Source organism: Marmota flaviventris, chromosome 6, assembly GCF_047511675.1.
Source record: "Marmota flaviventris isolate mMarFla1 chromosome 6, mMarFla1.hap1, whole genome shotgun sequence".
NCBI lineage: Eukaryota > Metazoa > Chordata > Mammalia > Rodentia > Sciuridae > Marmota > Marmota flaviventris.
In genome coordinates, this window is record NC_092503.1 from 21,662,954 (window position 1) to 21,680,939 (window position 17,986).

General features: G+C 42.5%; 1 protein-coding gene across 3 annotated transcripts in view; it reads left to right on the forward strand.

Moving 5' to 3' along the window:
* The window catches only part of Plagl1 (PLAG1 like zinc finger 1), a 50,916-nt gene that overhangs the window by 24,283 nt on the left and 8,647 nt on the right, over positions 1-17,986 (forward strand). For 2 of the 3 annotated variants that reach the window (XM_071612953.1, XM_071612955.1), the window contains exons 4-7: positions 2,853-2,924; positions 6,847-6,878; positions 10,562-10,663; positions 10,924-11,027. The gene's annotated coding sequence lies outside the window, so the exon portion shown is untranslated. Of the gene's footprint in view, positions 1-2,771; positions 2,925-6,846; positions 6,879-10,561; positions 10,664-10,923; positions 11,028-17,986 lie in introns of those variants that run through there. The other variant, XM_071612954.1, reaches the window with a different exon arrangement.

A 17,986-nucleotide genomic window follows, 5' to 3' on the forward strand; every position in this document is an offset into this window, starting at 1 on the left:
CAAGTTTGTTGGGCAGTCCATCAACCTCTAGAAGAAGGCATTAAAAGTGAATGGCATTATCCTTTTCAGAACCAGGCTCTCTGCTCAGTTATTCTTTTCTAAAAATAAACCTCAACGTAATGCTTAAATACATTCATTTAGAAGATTAAATAGCTTGTAATGAAGAATTTTGTAGACTTTCACTTGACCAAATTTAGTGATTTAGTGATTGAGATGGATAAAGCTTCCATGTTGTATGACTTAATTCTATGATGTAATGTTAAATAATGCAAAATAAAACATCCTTTGGCAATTTCTTTAACCAGATTTACTACCACTGTGTGCTATGAATTCCTTATCAAAGGAAGCAAAGGCTGACTACTCTGATTTCATAGGACCCTAGGACAAACCTGATTTCTGAGCTATTCTCAGGTTACAATTTCTTTTTTAAGCCTGAGCTTAAGTGGGAAATAGTTCTCAGCATTCTTTAGGAAAATAATATCTTAAAATCATAATGGAAATGTTTAGAAGATGTCGGAGGGTGGGGGAGTAAGCACACAGGCTGGCTAGAACTTTGCCCCCTTGTCATTTTTTTTTTTAACCACCAAGATTATCTTTTCAAAGAAATGTGTTTGGATTTTTATTTTGATTAAAGGTAGAGGTGAAATTTGAAATAGAGGTGTACAGATCTGTGCACTGTGATGGGAACTCTGTAGGGGAACAGATTCACGCGGTTGTAGGAAGAGGGTCGATTGAGCAGGTTGTCTCACTGCTGAGATCTGAGATTCCTTCCAAAACAGGAAAGTACCTTGGCGGTGAACATTGGTAGATTCTCACCTCCTTAAGCACTGACTTGTAGATAAGAAAGCATTAAGCATAGCACTTAGCTTTTATAACTGGCTGCTTAGTTCTCCCAGTTCTGGAAGTAATTTTGTGTGACAACATACCAAAGTAGAGTAGAGGGAGGAGAAGGAAATGAAGCCGCACTTTTCCATTTAATAATTTAGCTTTCATCATGAGGTGTGTCTTCTTCTGCATTGGTAGAGCTACATCCAGACCAAGGCAGCGACTGCCACTAAAAATTGTGTGCTTGCTCTGTTTGTAGAATCAGAACTTCAACTGTAGCATCCCCACAAAAGAGCCTTCTCCCCATCCCCCAATATCCAAGAATAATTTCAAGGAATTTAAGGGTCAATCCCTCAATATAGGTTTGGAGATCAACATATAATTGGTCTCTATGCTTATATGTGCATTATTCCACTTAAACAAATTTCCCAGTAGAAAGATGCCAAATTCTTTCCTCTTAGATGGCTTCCCATCTATCCATACTGACTTGCTCACGTAGCTGGCCATGGTGGCCTGTGATCCAGCTACTCAGGAGGCTGAGGCAGGAGGATTGCAAGATTGAAGCTAGCCTGAGCGACTTAACCAAGGCCTTGTCTCAAAAAGTGAAAAGGACTGTGAATGTAGCTCAGTGGTAGAGCACCCCTGGGTTTAACTCCCAGTATTGGTGGCGGGGGGGTGGGGGCAGGATGTAGTCATTGACAATGAGACACCTTTCTTACCCATTAGGTTGGGTTAAAAGAAATGCTATTCTGAAATATAAAATTATTTAAAATTAGATTATATATAAGCTATATGGATGACCTGGATATTATTACCATAAAAACCTTCTGTAATAACTCAGTATCTAATTTTTGCAATTAATCATCAGTACTAATGAGGCTATTAAAACAGTATGTGTTTGGTTTAAATGTTTACTTTGCAGCTTTGCTTTATTGGCTTTTTTTAGTGTGCCATTTTTCACCAAGAAAAGACCTCAGCTAAATAAAAGAAAAGCAACTTGGCTCGCATTCAAATTATTATACCTATAGCATTCATAGAATTCAGATTAGTAAGGTTTTTCTATTCGAAAACCCAAAACTAATAACAGCCTTCTAGGGCCTTGCATAAATGTGGACCTTCCAGAGGACATTGCGAGGTTGGTACTTCAATTGCATTGGACTCCTGGTTAGTAATGAATTTATATCAAGGTAAGGATTGATGGGTGTGAGTTATTATTTATGCATTTCCTGTCTTTATTATTTTTACAGGAAAATATCTTTTTCAGTCTTTAAAAATTTCACTCTTGTCTCTCCTCCAGTTGCCATTCCATCTCTCTCCTTCTCCTGAAGTGAATCGCTGGGTATCTTACCGTCAAGTCCAGTCCTCCAGGCTTCTTCTTATAGGACTAGTCTTGACTTTGAAAAAATATTGGGAGTTACACTTGGTGGGGTGTTTTGTTTTTGATTTTGATATTTTGCCTCTTGGTGGCCTGCTCAGGACTGTGTCCTCCTCCAAGCATTCTTAGTTGGCACTCTGAAAAGGTTCTCGTTATCCTCTCGTTTCCGCTTGAGGCTATGACATATTTTCACTTCAGGTCTCTGAAAAATAATGGCATACCCATGAGTGTTTCCTGCTTGCCAGACACAGTGCAAATAAACACTGTACTTAAATTAACTCATGGAATTCTCAAAAGGTTCTTATGATGTAGGTGGTTGATTATCTCCATTTCACAGGCGAGAAAGCCGAGGTAGAGATATTGAACAAATTACGTGAGGTTTCTTAGCGGTTCTAGGTGACACCAGGATTTAGATCTTGTCTTTCTGACATCATAGCCATGCTCTTGACCACGTTGTTTGCTGTATCACCACTCTCACATGAAAAACCCTTTCGTGACTTAAAGGCATGCCTCTGGAATATTGCCACATGGTACTAGGGCATTTAATGGAGAGGCTTTGACCTTGGCAGTCTGGAGCTTCTATTCTACCTACTTGGTCTGTTATAGTTCTCTTAATGCTTCCTTTTAACATTTTGCTCATGTTTTCCTTTAGGGTTGCTCTTAGGTCTGGCGTGGCCTCTGCTTCAGGTCACGTCTAAAACTCATCCATACCTGGCATAGAAAGGTAAGTGTGCCTTCTCTCAGCCCTGGGATGCCTGCATCCTCGACTCTTCTGGGGCTAGCTGTGACTGTGCTCATTCTCTCCCTGCCTCAAAGCCCACACCAGAGCCTTTCCACCTTTGTACAGAGGGGGATATGATGTTCTGGAAAACACTTCCTGTCAGAGAATTTGTATTCAAGGAACTTGAGGGAAAATGGATTGTGTGATAAGATTAGGAACTTATGAAACCCTATTTTTAAAAAACAAGAGAACATGATAAAAACACCATTGCTATTTATTCACAATATGTTAGAAATAATGGGTATTGTACAGTTGATTTGTAAGGTATCATGATTTGCTTATTAGAAACTTTGTGATATTCCTCTATTATGTATGTGTGTGTGTGTACATGTATATACATGTATTTTGTTTGTTTTTGCACAGTACAAATACTAGGAACAAATTAGAGTATTATCCTTCATTTAGAATTCTATACCAGATATGTAACACATAATTCAAAGTCTCTAAATCATCCTCCTAAAGTCATAATGTAGGTTGATTCTCAATTTGCATATCTTCTATCCAAACTTACTGAAGTTGTGAAGTAGGTAGCTCAGGTGTTTATTTGAAGGAATTCATGGTTGGCAGAGTCCCCATTATACAGTAGAAGTTTTTATTTCTTATTTTCCACATTCAGGTGGAGATTGACTTGTTTTAATCGCTCATTTCAAGATAATGATCCCTAATTCTAGCTTTAAATGTCCTATCCAACATTTTTGTGGTTTTCCCCCATAACATGTATCAGTTCTATGTCCAACTCATTCCCCCTCAAGCCCCTTTCACCCTCCCCTTGTTTTGCAGCTTTTGTGTTATTGCTTAACCATAACTCTTGGCCTCTTTCCATATGTGTTTTTTTGCAAAATGTCCCTGACTGAGGCCATATTTTAAAATCTCAGTCTTCTATGTAAGTTTTCTTATAATCCATCTTCATTCTATATCCCCTGCAAAACTCTCACTAGATGAACCACTTCCCCTTTATTGTATGATCTTGAGGCTAACTTCCAGAAAGGTCCACAAGCACCTCATCTGGAAGGCTGAGGAGAGTATTAGTTGTTCTCATTTAAATTCATACCTGCTCTCCAGATGGTTCGAACTGGTCCACTTCCCCACCAACACATTCTTCTGAAGGAAAAATTTAACGAAATCTAGAAATGCAGAGATAATAATACAAAGTTCTTTTCAAGCATGTGTGGCCATGGAGTGGTGATCCACATTAAAGAAAGATGATTGAGTCCATCATTTATGCTCTGCTTACTGTTATGTACATTGTGTCCAAAATAAGTTGTTTGTAATTGTGAGCTCACCTGCTGTGTAGAATCACTTCTGACACTTATTCACAGGCCACATCTGCTTTGTACATCTGCTTTGGACTCTGTGCTTGTCATTGTGCCACTCTGTGTACACATATAACATACTCTTGCAACAGCTCTGCAAGATAGATCAATGTCCCCATTTTATGTCAAAGGAGACTCAGGCTTAACCATAACTCTTGGCCTCTTTCCATATGTGTTTTTTTGCAAAATGTCCCTGACTGAGGACATTTGGCTGAGGTCACACACCTTCCAAGTAGCAGAGCATCTTTCAAACTCAGTTTTTCCCCCTGTACCACAGTGTCCATCTTAGGTTGCATCTAGAATACTGGCATGTGGTTAGTCCTTTAATCCTAAGAGCACAACCTGGTATTAGTAGAATGTGCTTCCCACACAGTGGAAGAAGTAGAGTAAAATGCATCATTTTATCACTTTTTAGGTAAGGCAGGTTATTATCTAAGGAATATTAAAACTTCTTCTCTTCTCTATGAGCAAATAGACAAATAAAAAGTAAAAGAGAAAAACAGTTGGGATCATAATAGAGAAGAATGTTTAATATTATTAAAAATTAGCCAATAAAGCACATTCTCCATCTATCTTCAAGTTAGTGCTAACGAGTATGCATGTCTATGCTATAACAAAGAGTACTTTATTTGGCGAGTAAATTGATCCACTATGTAGCATGTACCAAGGTAATTTTTTTTCTTTTTTGTTTCAGCAGAAATTAAAAAGGTTCATAAAACATACACTCCCCATGTAAACTGAGACCACATTAGCATTACAGTCATTTTATGTTGTTTCCCTAAAATGGTTTTTATTTGCCCCATCCAATCAACTCATGTGTGTGAGAGTTTGCGAGTTCTGACTCAGGGAGGATTTAAAGCTTTCTGAGAACAGTTTTATAGAGAAACCTAAGTTTAGTTACAACTTTTTATTCTTTTTGTTCACAATTTTGTTGTTAGTAGTTTTTTGTTGTTGTTGTTTTGTTTTGCCATGAGAATTATAGTGTATCCATTTTAATGTATTTAATTGATAAATCCAAGAGAATAGTCTGTGTGTGCTGTCTGAGGTCTCCATCTATAACATAGGCCTTAACTTACTGCTGTCCTGCTTAAAAAACTTTCAGTGGTTCTGATTAGACAGGTCTCTGGGTTGCAGTTGACAGAAACTAATGGGAACATTAAAGAATTCCAAACAGGCAAGTGACAGGAACATATTTGCATGTTAGAAGAATCACTCTGACAGCAGCTTTGTGATTAGAATGAAGGAGAGCCCGTCCAAAAACAGCCTGGGGAACAAGTATGGATGTCAGTCTTCAGTCTGCATGCGGAAACAGCCCCTTCCACTGACCTGTCTCCAGGCTCCTTATTTACCAGGCTGCTATATTTAAAGGAAGTCACACATAAGTTTGGGCCTCCAGAGTAGACTGTCCTCCTTTCTCCAGTCTCCCTCCCCCTTGCAATCTCCCCACATTTTTGGGCACCACCAGATTTGAAAAGTAGTCTTCTATAGAGAGCTATGCTCGTTGGGTGGAGGGGTTTGGGATAGGAATGTGCGTGCTCACCGCTCACCAACCATCTTTGTCTCTCCTTTGGGGTCTTACTAGTCTGGTGTGACAGGGAAAAGAGACAGCAGAGGCTAGACCCTTATGAAACCAGAGCGCCCCCACGCCCCCAGTCTTGGCTTGTTTTGGTTTGCCAATCCTCTACCTGCTTGCCCAACACCCTTAGCTTTCATGTTCCCTATCTGTGTGATCTTTTTAGGGATATTTTTTAATACAACATGCCCACCATCCTTGGAACTAAAGCAGATAGATGGGGCTTTATGCTTCAAACTCAAGGGACCATTTTGACAAACTCTGCTCTGTGATGGGCACTTTTTCCCCACGGAATCCTCTTCTTCCAGGTCATCTTCCCTCTGGATGTGCCCTATACCTTGCCTGGCCTTCAGGATCAGTGATGTGCCCATTTGGCAGGAAAATGGGGCTCCCTAATTGCTTAAGCTTGCCTGTATGAAGTTCTTCTGGCCAGAGCACTCTATACTAATAGTTCTTTCTACGTTATGGCCGAAGTGTCTTATTTAAAACCCTCGGTCTTCATTGGACCTTTATAAGCCTCTTCTGACGGTCTCAGATGTTCAGCCACAGACTGAAGTAGAATTTGCTTAGAAAATGCCACTGACCTCGGAGTCTGAACACTGCCCCTATCAGAATCATTGGCGCCTCCAGGACCTATCATTTCTGCAGCCTCTTTGAATCATCACATTTGTCACAGGATTTATATCCTTTCTCTTAGGGAGGGAGCCTCCCCTCCCCCAGAACACCCTGGTTTCCAGCAGGCCATCATTTCCATCTTATGGAAATCAGCTCCCTGTCCCAGCATATTAGCCAGGGAAGGATGTCCAGGCTTAGGAAACAGAGATGTCTGGGTCTCAAGACTCCTCTAGCTCTGGGTCTTTTTCCAAATAGACTTCACTTTTTTATCCTCTGTATGTATGTGTTTCCTGGTTTGTTTGCTTTTAGCAGTTCAGAGCATAAGATGAAGGCCTTAAAGATAACTTTGCCTCTCCCTTTCTAGGTATTTGCCTAGGAATCAGAGGCGTTACTCTTGTGAGTATCTTCTAACATCTGCCCTTCCTTCCTTTCTTTATAGACCTAGGGTTGTCAAACACAGGACTGCCCCCCCCCGCCCCCCCAATCACCAGCACCTTCAGAACCCTTCCTTTTCTGCAAAGCAGTCGTGGCCTTTTTCAAACAAACAAAAAAACTAGATGGGCTCCAGTTCCAGTAGTTGTAGCTAGTCAATCTCGTGGGTGGGCATGATTCTAAGTAAGATTCTTAGCACCCTGTTGAGGCACCCACCAATTTGCAACTCACCCAACAAAGTCTTTGAGATTATTCCCCATTAACAATCTCCATTTGAACTCCCCCCGCCCCCATTCTGCCAACCTGGAGAATTTCATCTGGGTGAGTTTCAGGTGCCTCTTCTCGCATAGTTTGTGCCCTTGAACCTAGGGATTCCCATGGCGCCTAGAAGGTGAGGAACTGGCCTCTGACCTTCTATATATCACATTAGCCGTGTCTTGAAGCCTTGCAGCTGTCCTCCTCAGTGCCAGGAGTGGCGGCTAGGAACCTCCTGGAGCTTGAGTGCTCTCCCACACAGCTGTCCTCAAGGACTCTGTCGCTGCCTTAGGAAACGACAGGGCAAGACCCCCCCACCCCTTGTTGGGGGCTGACAGATCCTTTTCCTTTCCAGGCCCAGGGTGGGGGATGGGGAGTGGAGGGGACAGTGTCTCTTTTTTCACCCTCTTATCTGCCCTGCCCTCCACTCCCAGCAGTCCTGCAGAATTTCCTCACTGGATTTAGATATTAACAAAGACTTCTTGAGGCTGCCCCTGCCTTCAGCTGGGCCGAAATACAAGGGGTGACAAATCTGCCACCTGTTTTTAGCGAGAAAGGGAAATTGTTGGGTCGACAAAAAGTAAAACTCCCAAGTTGTATTGCCGTGATGTTTGGAGGCGGTAATAAAGGCAGAAAACTCTGCCCAACGGTATAGGTCACTATGGCCAGTGAGAGGAGGAAACAGATTCCAGAGACAACAAGCTCACAGACCCCGTACAGCTTAATCAGGGAGAAAAATCTAGTGTGACTCCAGAGTTTCCGACTTTGTAGAGGCTGGGAAGTTACTGTGAAGGGATTGACTTTCAAATTAGCACAGGACCAGGCAAATTAGCACAGCTTCTAGGCCTTAGGTTTCTTATTTAAAAAAAAAAAAATAGGCTAACACTTCCCACTTAAAACATGGCCGCCATCTCATGAGCATCTACTAATCATGGCTAAGATACACAGTGGTGCTGGGGGAGGAAATAGCTAGACTGCGGGAGTGTGAAGCTCTGATCTAGTGACAGTGAGGGGCACGGGGCGCAGGGAGGTATCTACAATGAGAGGTTCAGGAGGAATGTGGGTGCCTTTGTCTGGAATTTGAAAGAAAGCTGAGGATTGAAGATGGAAATTTGGGAGGCCTCTGACCTCAAGAAGTAGTTAAAACTTTGAGCTGTGCATGAGAATTCCCAGGGAGTGTCCATAAGTGAGAGGGTAGGGGGCCAGGTGCCAGGCCCACAAATCTGTTTAAATTCCATGTGTTCCTTTAACAACATGCCCCTCTGTGGTCATTGTTTGGAGGTGAATGTGCATATCCCACTTAGGGTCTCCAGTTCAAAGATAGAATCTCATTGTTCACCATGATCCATCTGGCCGCAGTAAGATGTCATTGTCTATGATCTACCAAATCCCTGTGGGCTCCTTTCCTTCTGCAGTAAAAGTCTTTCAAAAATAAGACATTTCCGAGAGACTTCAAAAACAAACCTGGCACGTCTACAGTCTAAAGGACTCTCTTGTTGAAAACCAGAAAAGACTTCCCAGTGTCAGGGGTTGCCCATTTCTTTCCCTCTCAAATCACTGGAAATAAAGTCAGATTGAAGAATTAACTTAAGTAATAAAACCAGGAAGAGCTAGATGTGGATGAGCTGAAACTGGAAGAAATCCTTTTGTTCATTTCAGGGGTTTCAGGGAGTGCTCAGCAGGCAGCTAAGCTAGTTCGTTAACTGAGGAGAAGCACGTTCTGAAGCAGGCGCCCAGAAAAACATATTGTGTGGCAAAAAATGGACTCTAGAAATCATACACTCTAGAGTCATGAAACTTTTGTTTTTGTTAATGAATGGCTTCCCCTCACCCACACACACACACACACAAAAAATCATTCATTTAAAACAATTAGCAAATCTATTTACCAGGAGAAGATTTCTTTGCTAGGAAAAATGTGATATTTCTGGCTACCCTGGAGCTATCGACCTTTAGAATTATTTGATTCTTATAGCGTCATTTTTACTACACACTTAAAAAAAAAAAGTTGACATTTGAAAACCGTTTTCTCTGCTTTTGAAATCCAAATCCTAACTGAAGAGTCTGTATATAAGTGGCATCCTGTCCAACCGAGGTGTTTTTTTTCTTGACTGTGTCTTTGCTGTGTTAAATTGTCATACGTTGCACAGGATGGTGCCCCAGGCCAGGCCTGTCGAGGGTCTCTGTGGCATTGTTAGTATGTACACGTCAGACATGCTGAGAGGGCAGGTGGGAGAGGCTGAAGGACTTGATCTCCTCCCTGCTAGGGCTCTCCTCTTTCACTAGTGCTGCTCCCACTGAACAGCCTGAGAATAAGCTCCTGTGTGAGCCCTCAGAGGCCAAGGAGTATTGTTGAGTTCAGAAAGGAATTGCTTTCTTTTTGTGATAATTTGAATATTTTGACAATGAAGCTAAGCTACTCTACTGCCTGGTTTGCTTACCTCACGTTCAGCAAGCCCTTTCCTGGGAAGCCGAAGGGAGTCCGGCCTCTCTGAATACATAAATTGGTATTGTCCACTTGTGAGCTGGGCAGACGCAAAGAATCATCTAGAAGATTTCTTTTGCTTCAGTGTTTTAAAGCTCTTGAAAAAAAAGATACAAATGTTTAGGGACCACCTAATTAAACCACAATGGTAGATGTTGAGCATTTTGAGACAACAGGTGAACCATGCAGTTGATTTGTGAAGCTTTTGTACATGCAAAACAAAGAATAACTTCAGAACAGACTCCCTGGGTGATTCAAGTAACCTGGTCACCTCCAGTTTTATCCTGAACTTTGTTGGGTCATTTTTAAATGTTAGTTGTCTGACAAGGCCATATATTTTTTTTTTCATTTTCAACTTAAAACACTGTTCTTTTGCAAAATAAATGGTCGTAGCCCTTTTTTAAAAAAATCAAATTAAAGCAAGCATCCAAGTGAATAAATCACTTAGGTGAGCTAATTGGCTTTGTTTCATAATAATTTACTTTTGTACAATTTAAGAGAACCCGAGCAGCTTTCCCCCTAAGAGGATCTACTGGTTAGAATAGTCTTAGTTGGAAGAAGTCAAGTTTTATAATTAATTGGAGCAGAGAGACTGGTTTCCAAATACTCATCAGGGTTGTGGTACAAAGCAGGTGGCAAACTTGGCTTCTGAGAATCTGGTAGAAACACAAGTTCTTGGGGCCCCATTTTACCATTTCAGTGTGTGCTAGTTTGCCCTGTGGCCTAGGAATCTGTATTTCTAAAGGACTTCCCTGCTAATTCTCATGCACAGCCAGGTTTAATAATCATGGACTATTTCATTAGGAGGTACCCTGCAAATTTGATAAACCTATAAGTCTATATGAAGCTTTGTTGAAAGTGTCAACTGGATATTGCTGACTTTCTTTCAATTCATAATTTGTTTCAGGTTCTGTTACTGCGTGGATTTGCATACCTGTTTTATGGTATTTTAATACTGTTGGTTTAAAAGAAATACCATTTCCTCTGAGTGCTGTTTTGAATATTTTATGTAAGCAATTTCATGTATTCTTTGTTTTACTCGCAGAAAGCAGGGAAAAACTTGAGCATGGTTCTAATCCAGTTGCAAGTAGGACAGAGGATATAATATAAGTAAAGATCACCCACCAAAATGCATGAAAACGCAGTAGGAATTCTGTAGACCACCTCAGTGGTGTGTGTGTGCACCCATAAATGGAAGCTCAGGTTATAGTGTGATGGGGAGCGTGTTCTTCTAGCTTCATTCACTGAAGATGTGCAAGTCTCTTACAGGTTTGAATCTTCAGGCTTCTGAGAGAACTCCGTGGTTTGAATCTTCAGACTTCTGAGAGAACTCCGTGCCTGACTTGTGGCTGATGTATCCTGTCACCCAGTAGGTATGCAAGTTTTAAATTTGTTTCTAGTTGGCCATGTTTATCAACAATTGTGTGGAAACCTAGTGAAAACTAGGGACTGACAAAGTGCTGGAAATTCCAACAGGTCTGGGAGCTCAGGGAGGAGTCTTGCCTTGTTTCTTTGGTTTACCGTTTGTATGACTTAGATGGGTGTTAGCCAGTGATGTCCCAAGGTGTCTGAAGACCGATGACCAACACACAGGCAATGTCTTCCCAGGAGCTGAAGGGAATGGGGAGCAGGATGGCCCCGACTGAGGCGAAGCAAGCAGGGAAGGAAGAGCTACTGGAGACCCTGCTGTAGGCTACTGGGAAGGAGCGGCAGGCGTGGCCCTGTGGGAAATTAGGACTCATTGTGAGCAAGGTGCCCAGCCTCCTCTGGGCAGCCAGGAGCATCGGAAGGCACACTGTAGCCGCCTGGACAGGCTGGCGGGGAGGGACCACACATGTGGATTGCAGGGACAGCTACTTAGAGAGTTCACATTCCTCCCCCATTGAACTGCCTCCGATTGTAATGGTCTGTTAAACAAACAAAGGACCTAAAGCTGTGAATGGGGAGGAAAAAAACATAAGGTGAAAAGGAGGGAGGCTGTCTTGAGTGCTCCTCTCTTGAGGCTTGCTTTCCTGTCTCCCTAACATTCCTTTCCCCTTTCAGAGAAGCCAGGGTGGGAGCTTAGAAGAGTGGCCTTGTTTCTATAGTGCAACTTCCAGTCCAAACGGAAACCGTGGAATGTTTATCAGTTTAAAAAGAAAAGAAAATTAAAACAGATAATCTTAAAGGACTGGGGATAAATATTTGTAGACTTCAGATTTATTTCTAAGTGACCCGTGTGCCTGGCCCAAATAACTCAGTTATACACCCGGGAGGGGGCGGGTGGTCTGTGATGCTTGTTCTCTCTAGCGCAGTTGGTGGCTGAGCTGTCCTAGCCTTCGTGGATTCCCAGTTTCCTGGAGAAACCCACTTTGCTGTGGCCAGACCCTACCTGTCCAGCCCTCTCCCACCGTTCCTGGTCCACAAGCCAAAAGGGCAGCCAGAACTAGCCTCCACTCCAGGCTATGGCCTCTGCGCATGTCCATGTTCTTTACACCCCCGCCCCCACCCCTGCCTGTGGTTCACTGCCCTGTTACACCCCTAGACTCAGCTCAAATAGCCATCAAAATTAAGTGCAGATATTCAGAATGGAAAAATGAAACTCATCATCTGTCATCCCGTTCCTCAGACAGACCCATGTCTGCATTGTGTGTCCTTTTGCTGTTTTATTTAGAGATAATGCTGTCTTGGGATCAAACTGTGCACCAAGTCCTGGGCATTCTTTCTAGAAAGTATAGACTAAAAGTTTCCTTTAAGCAATTTTGAACTCACAAATCTGACTTCCCCTTGTCTCTGTGACTGCTGTGCTTTTCTTCTTTCCTCAGGACAAACCTATATACCCACATGCTTCCTGAGAAGGAACCAGGCTTTTCTTTTCCCAGATGGTGGCCTTGCTAGGACAATAGGCCAACTGCTAATTAGAGTTCTGGTTCCTCCATGCCCTACACTCTAGAGTCCCAGGAAAAGAGAGCATGGCAGCCAGCTATAGAAGCAGACCCTAAGGGTCTAAAGGCCAGTCATCGAGGATTTATAGGGAGGGAGGAGGGGGATATATTTTCAGTTGTCACAAAGGAACAGTCCCCATCTCTGACTTTAATGATTAGAAAATCTGCTCCTAATACCAAAGGCTTTTGTCTGGATTTTGGGGCTCTCTGTCCACCCCCACCCACTCCAGACTACCTAGAGTCTCCATTAATAAATAGACGTCTTAAAACGGGACAGTGCGTCTCAGCTTGAGAGCCAGTCCTAGACTTAACACTTGCCTTCCTGGACGCACATGTCTCACTTGTAGACATTCGTCTATTTGTTTCGGAATATTCTATTTTAAATTCAATGTGGCGAGAGAGGAGGAATGTGAAATACTTAAGAGTCTGCAAAGATAGCTCTTTCCTCCCTTTGTCCCCACGAGGGTGAGCCTGAATAGCCATTGGTAGCAGCCCTGTGGCGCCGTCTGGGAATCTGAGCTACCAGCCCCTGCTCCACTCTGCAGGCGGAGGAAGGGCATTCGGCCAGTGGCCATGGGCCTGAGAGAGATGAAGTACTCTGTGCTGATGGATCCCCGGTCCCTGGAGTCCTTTCCTTCTGTGGTTTGGTTCCTTGGTCTTCTATGGCTTTGTGAGGCTCACATCCACTGGTGTGGGCCTTCCTTGTGGTTTCTCAGGGCTCCCTCCCATTCTGGTTTACACAGTGGTATTGGCATTCTCTACCTGCTACAGCCTCTTCTCCCCCCACCTCTGTGTCCCCAGCAAGTCATGGCTAGGGTTGACTTTCAGTTTAGCTAATCTCTTCAATCTTTTGAACAATGTATAACAAAGAAAGACCCGCTGTAAAAGGCCTGCCTTCTGCTAGTGGATTAGGCCACCAAAGGGGTTTTTAAGCTGTTAAAGTCTTGTTTGTATAATCACAGGACATAAGTTAAATTTAGGAACATCTTGTCTAGTTTTTGAACTGAGATTCCATTTTCGTTTGTTTATTTGTATCACTGCTATCTCACCCAAAAGGAAGCTGGGGAATTTAGAGGCAGGGGCTGCTTCTGTCTTTGGAGCTCTGAGAGCTGCATGCCCCCACAAGCCTGCCTCCTGTTCTGCAGTAGCCTGTAGATCTCCTGAGGGAGGATCAGTCTAGCTGTGATCTGCCTGTCCAAAAGAAAACAAAGACCTCCTCACCCCAGGGCCAGCCTACTTTACCAAACCACCCTGGAGAGGAGAGACACTGGTGATCAAGGTGGTTCATGTGAGCTTCCTGACAGGACCGGAGGCCCCCATGGAAGGAAGGCTCAGTTATTTATAGTTACCTGAATAAGCCACATGCAGAATGGCATTCACCTCCCCAAAGCCAGAGGGGAGGACCTCAGCCACTCCATGCTGTGGGTCTCCATGCCTGCCCAAGTTGCCCATTAGGCTTACACTCAGTGTGTCCAAAGCTAAACTGGAATTTTCCCTCTGGGACTCAGATTTACTTTCCATCTCTGCCATCCTCATCCCCTGATATCATCTTGATACCTTAAATCACATTCTGTCTTCTGGTATTTAGAAAGGCAATTGATTTTGTAATTTTGATTTTTATAACCAAACACCTTGTCAGACTTAATAATATTAATCTTGTGTGTGGATTCTCTGTGGTCTTTGATGTAGTCTTTCATTTGCAGATAATGAAAGATTTACTTCATCTTTCTGTTCTGCTTATTGCCTAATCACGTAGTCCGCAGATTCTAGTACAACAGTGAAATATTCAATGGAAGCAGCGATGGCAACTTTGTCATGTGGTAAAGATATTAAATTGTTACACTAACCTAAAAATCCTCTCCTCCTTCCTAGCTCTTGGTTTAACTATACGTTTTAGCCATTTTATCTGGGAATGATTTTACCGTTAGTCACCGAGTGATATTAGCTGAGTTATAAAGGTTGCTTCAGAGTTAATCACTAGCAAGCATTAGAAATAGGTCACATGGAAAAATAGCAGGTACCCTCAAAATAAACCACCTGCCAGATGCAGGTACCTAAGAATCTGGCAGGTGTTAATTCAAATCTCTCCTCCATGGTCTGCCTTTCCCACTCCAAGCTGCCTGGTTCTGTTAGTTTGGTTTTGTGTTCATTTTCCTTTTCTCCTTTTTCCTTGGCACCTACTGATTTATAAGTAGAGAGCCATGGCAAAGCTGCTGGAAGCTTTGTAGACATAGTAGCAGGGCTTGTCAGGCAGCGCCAGTGAATCCCTGAGGAGCTCCCATTTGCCCTTGTCTTTTAGTAGAGTTTCAGGAAAAATGAGCTGTGTGCCTACATTCAATCCACCGTCTTTAGATGACTCACACTGTGAACAGAAGGTACCCGTCCTCTTAAAAATGTCTGGTTAGGGTATGGACTTGGTGTTCTAAAGTTGTGATAGAGTCTCCTCGACAGCTTTCTCAGTTTTCTCTCTGAATATTAGATAAACACTTCACTGTAGCTTTCTTGCTTATTTTAAGCCTCCTTTCTAAGAAAACAGGAGCTTAGTCACTGGCTTAACAAAATTAAGTCTCTCAGGGTGACAGTTTGAAAGAATATAGGCAGCAAACCTGATTTCTCAGCAGGCTGTAGGGTGGCCCTCCTCAGAGCAGGACAGCAGGACAGGGCAGTAAGGGCATTCCACCACCCAGCATAAACTGGGGCAAAACAGTGTCAGACAGATGGAGGTGGAGATGTCCACTAGACTACTGAGTGGACCCCACCACGTGGAAGAACTCATTCTTCTGTTTGGGCGTGACAGAAAAATAAGAGTTTGGCAGATGGACAAGGGATAGTGGGCATTCTAGAAGGAGAAATACAAGAGAGTGTGGCACTTGGAAGAAACAACAGGAAGACTGATTTGTGGCCTTGATATCCTTTGGGCCATTATTGGGGAAAGGTCTGCAGACATAGCAGGCTGACAGTCCCTGAGTGTACAGCCTGAGTTCATCCTAGGCAAGTGCTGTCTTCCCAGTGACATGTCAGCTCAGGTGTCAGGATTTTAATGATAATATCTTAGTACTTTATTGAGGATATATGACCTTTAATAAAGACTTTTAAAGATGTAGACAGATAAACCCCTGTGATTTGAAGGCAGCTTGCCCTCTAGTCATAAGGTAGACTGCCTTACAGGACAGGATCTATACTTGAAATGAAATTTGTACAAGTTATTTACTGCTTGAATTCCAGAAAAACAATATAGAACTTTTTTTTTTCTTCCCACTTTTACCTGAAAGAATTCAAGCCCCAAATCTGTGGCCCATGGATTAGGAGACACTAATGACATTGTGAAGAGCCCAGTAGAATATTGATAGCACCAAGGATTTTCTCTTATTTCTCAGTTGAGCCAATGCCCTTTAACCTGTTTGAATCTAGGACCGCTTAGAAAAATTTAAAAATGCTATCGTTCTTCTCTCCATAAGAATCTCAGTATGCATGCTTTCGATTCTGTATAGACCACCAGAGAGTTCCCAGGGGCCCTGCTGAGCTGCCATGGGCCCCACTTAAGACCCTGGTCTCATTCAAGGCTGGTAATCCAGCTATAGCCATCCTGGAAGGGACTGGTGAGGGCCCCAGTGTGATCTTCAAAGCAGTAAGTGCCATGGGCACCTGTTTTGCTGATTAGACATGCAAACCAAGCTCTTCTGACATTGTACTGGCTCAGGAAAAGCACCCAGCAAATTTCAGAATAGAATAAAAAAATAAGCAGTCACAACTACCTAGAGATTCTTCTGGGTCTCTTTCTGTTTGCTGATGATTCTGAACAGTTTTGGTTTTAATTTGTTGATAGACTTGCTTCTCATGTGCTGATTTTGAGAAGGGTACCCTGATTGAAAACTTCCTAGGACCAGTTAAGCAAAGGATTTCTACCTCTCTTATTCCATGACTGGCTGCTTCATTGTTTGTGAATATAAGAAAAAAAAAAACTTGTCAGAGACCCTTTTAAAATCAGCTTTAATGTATATATTTGAAAACAGTCCCATGTCTTGGGAGTGTGAGGGAGACAGACATTTGGAGGAGAACCTTCTTATCTAGTAGACATAGTAATGAATGGAATGGAAACAAGGACTTAAAAGCACCCATCTTGGAAGGCCAAAAATGGAAATTCAGTTTCCTCTCAGAAATGGGCCTTGCATTGTGTCACTGGGGACAATGGAAATAGAAGCCAGAAGTCATGGTTTATTTTGAGAATGCTGTGAAACAGTTGTCCCCGTTAGACGATTGTGTTGTGCAGCAGTGGGGAAGTCCTGGAACTGCACTTGTGTTGACCACCCCCCACCACCACCACCGTTTACCTCTAGCCCCCAGGGAACACAGTCTTTCCTGGCTGTTGCCATATATATATATGTTCTTATTCCAGTCTGATCCTCTCTCATCCCCAAAATAATCAGCATGAGCAGAACGAAGCAGATGGTACAAGCCTTCTTTGGCATACTGGCAGATCTGTATCACTCACTGAGTATTTTTAGAATCAAGGGGACTGAAAATTGTGTCCTGAGATGTTTTGGGGGAAGACTTACTATCTTTCCATGGTGACAGGTGTTGAAATAGTACCGTATTTAAGATTCAAGTGCAGTATGTATGTCAAGTGACAGAACAGACCCATTCTCATCAGGACCTTCACTCTGTCACTTCTCTGTTAGGTTGCTGGTGGTCTGCCATTCAATTCGAAGTAACCCTAAGTCTGTTTCAAGGACAGGGCCAGAAAGAGTATCGGGTTTCATCCAAAGATTGGAATCTTTAGTATACAGCCAACACCAATTGAGAACATGGCGATGAGAGATGTAGTATATAGCCACATGGTTTTTGTGTTGTTTTTTTTTTTAGATAGCTGAGCTTTGATCCTGAGCCACAAAGAATTTATAGTCTGTGGGGAAAGACAATTTTTATAGAAGTTTATGAATATATCATGAAAACAGTGCAAATATTTGTATTCTCAGGTCCATATTTATGAAATACACAATTATGGTAACTGGAATGTTATAACTATTTATGAAGTTGAATTCATTCCTAAAGACTCCCTGAAGAAGTTAGAGAATGTTCACTATCATGGACTCCATTCAGGTCAGCATTTGAGGACCAGCCTTGTACTCTGTGGTGTTGTGTATATTAAACACAACCCTAAAACTTAACAAGATAAAGTCTTAGGAGAAAGACATTTATGAAGCAAGTATGAAAAGTTTGAGTTAAAGTTGGAGGACTTGAGGTTGGAGGAAATGAGCCTCAAGCTTAGACAAAGCATGGCCATGTTGCTCTCTGATTATACCTGCCATCTTCAAATGCCAAATTATTTAAATAGACACAGCTAGTGGCTGCTGTGTGGGACACTAGTCTTGTTTCACAGCAGCATATTTTGAATGTTCAGTAGCCAT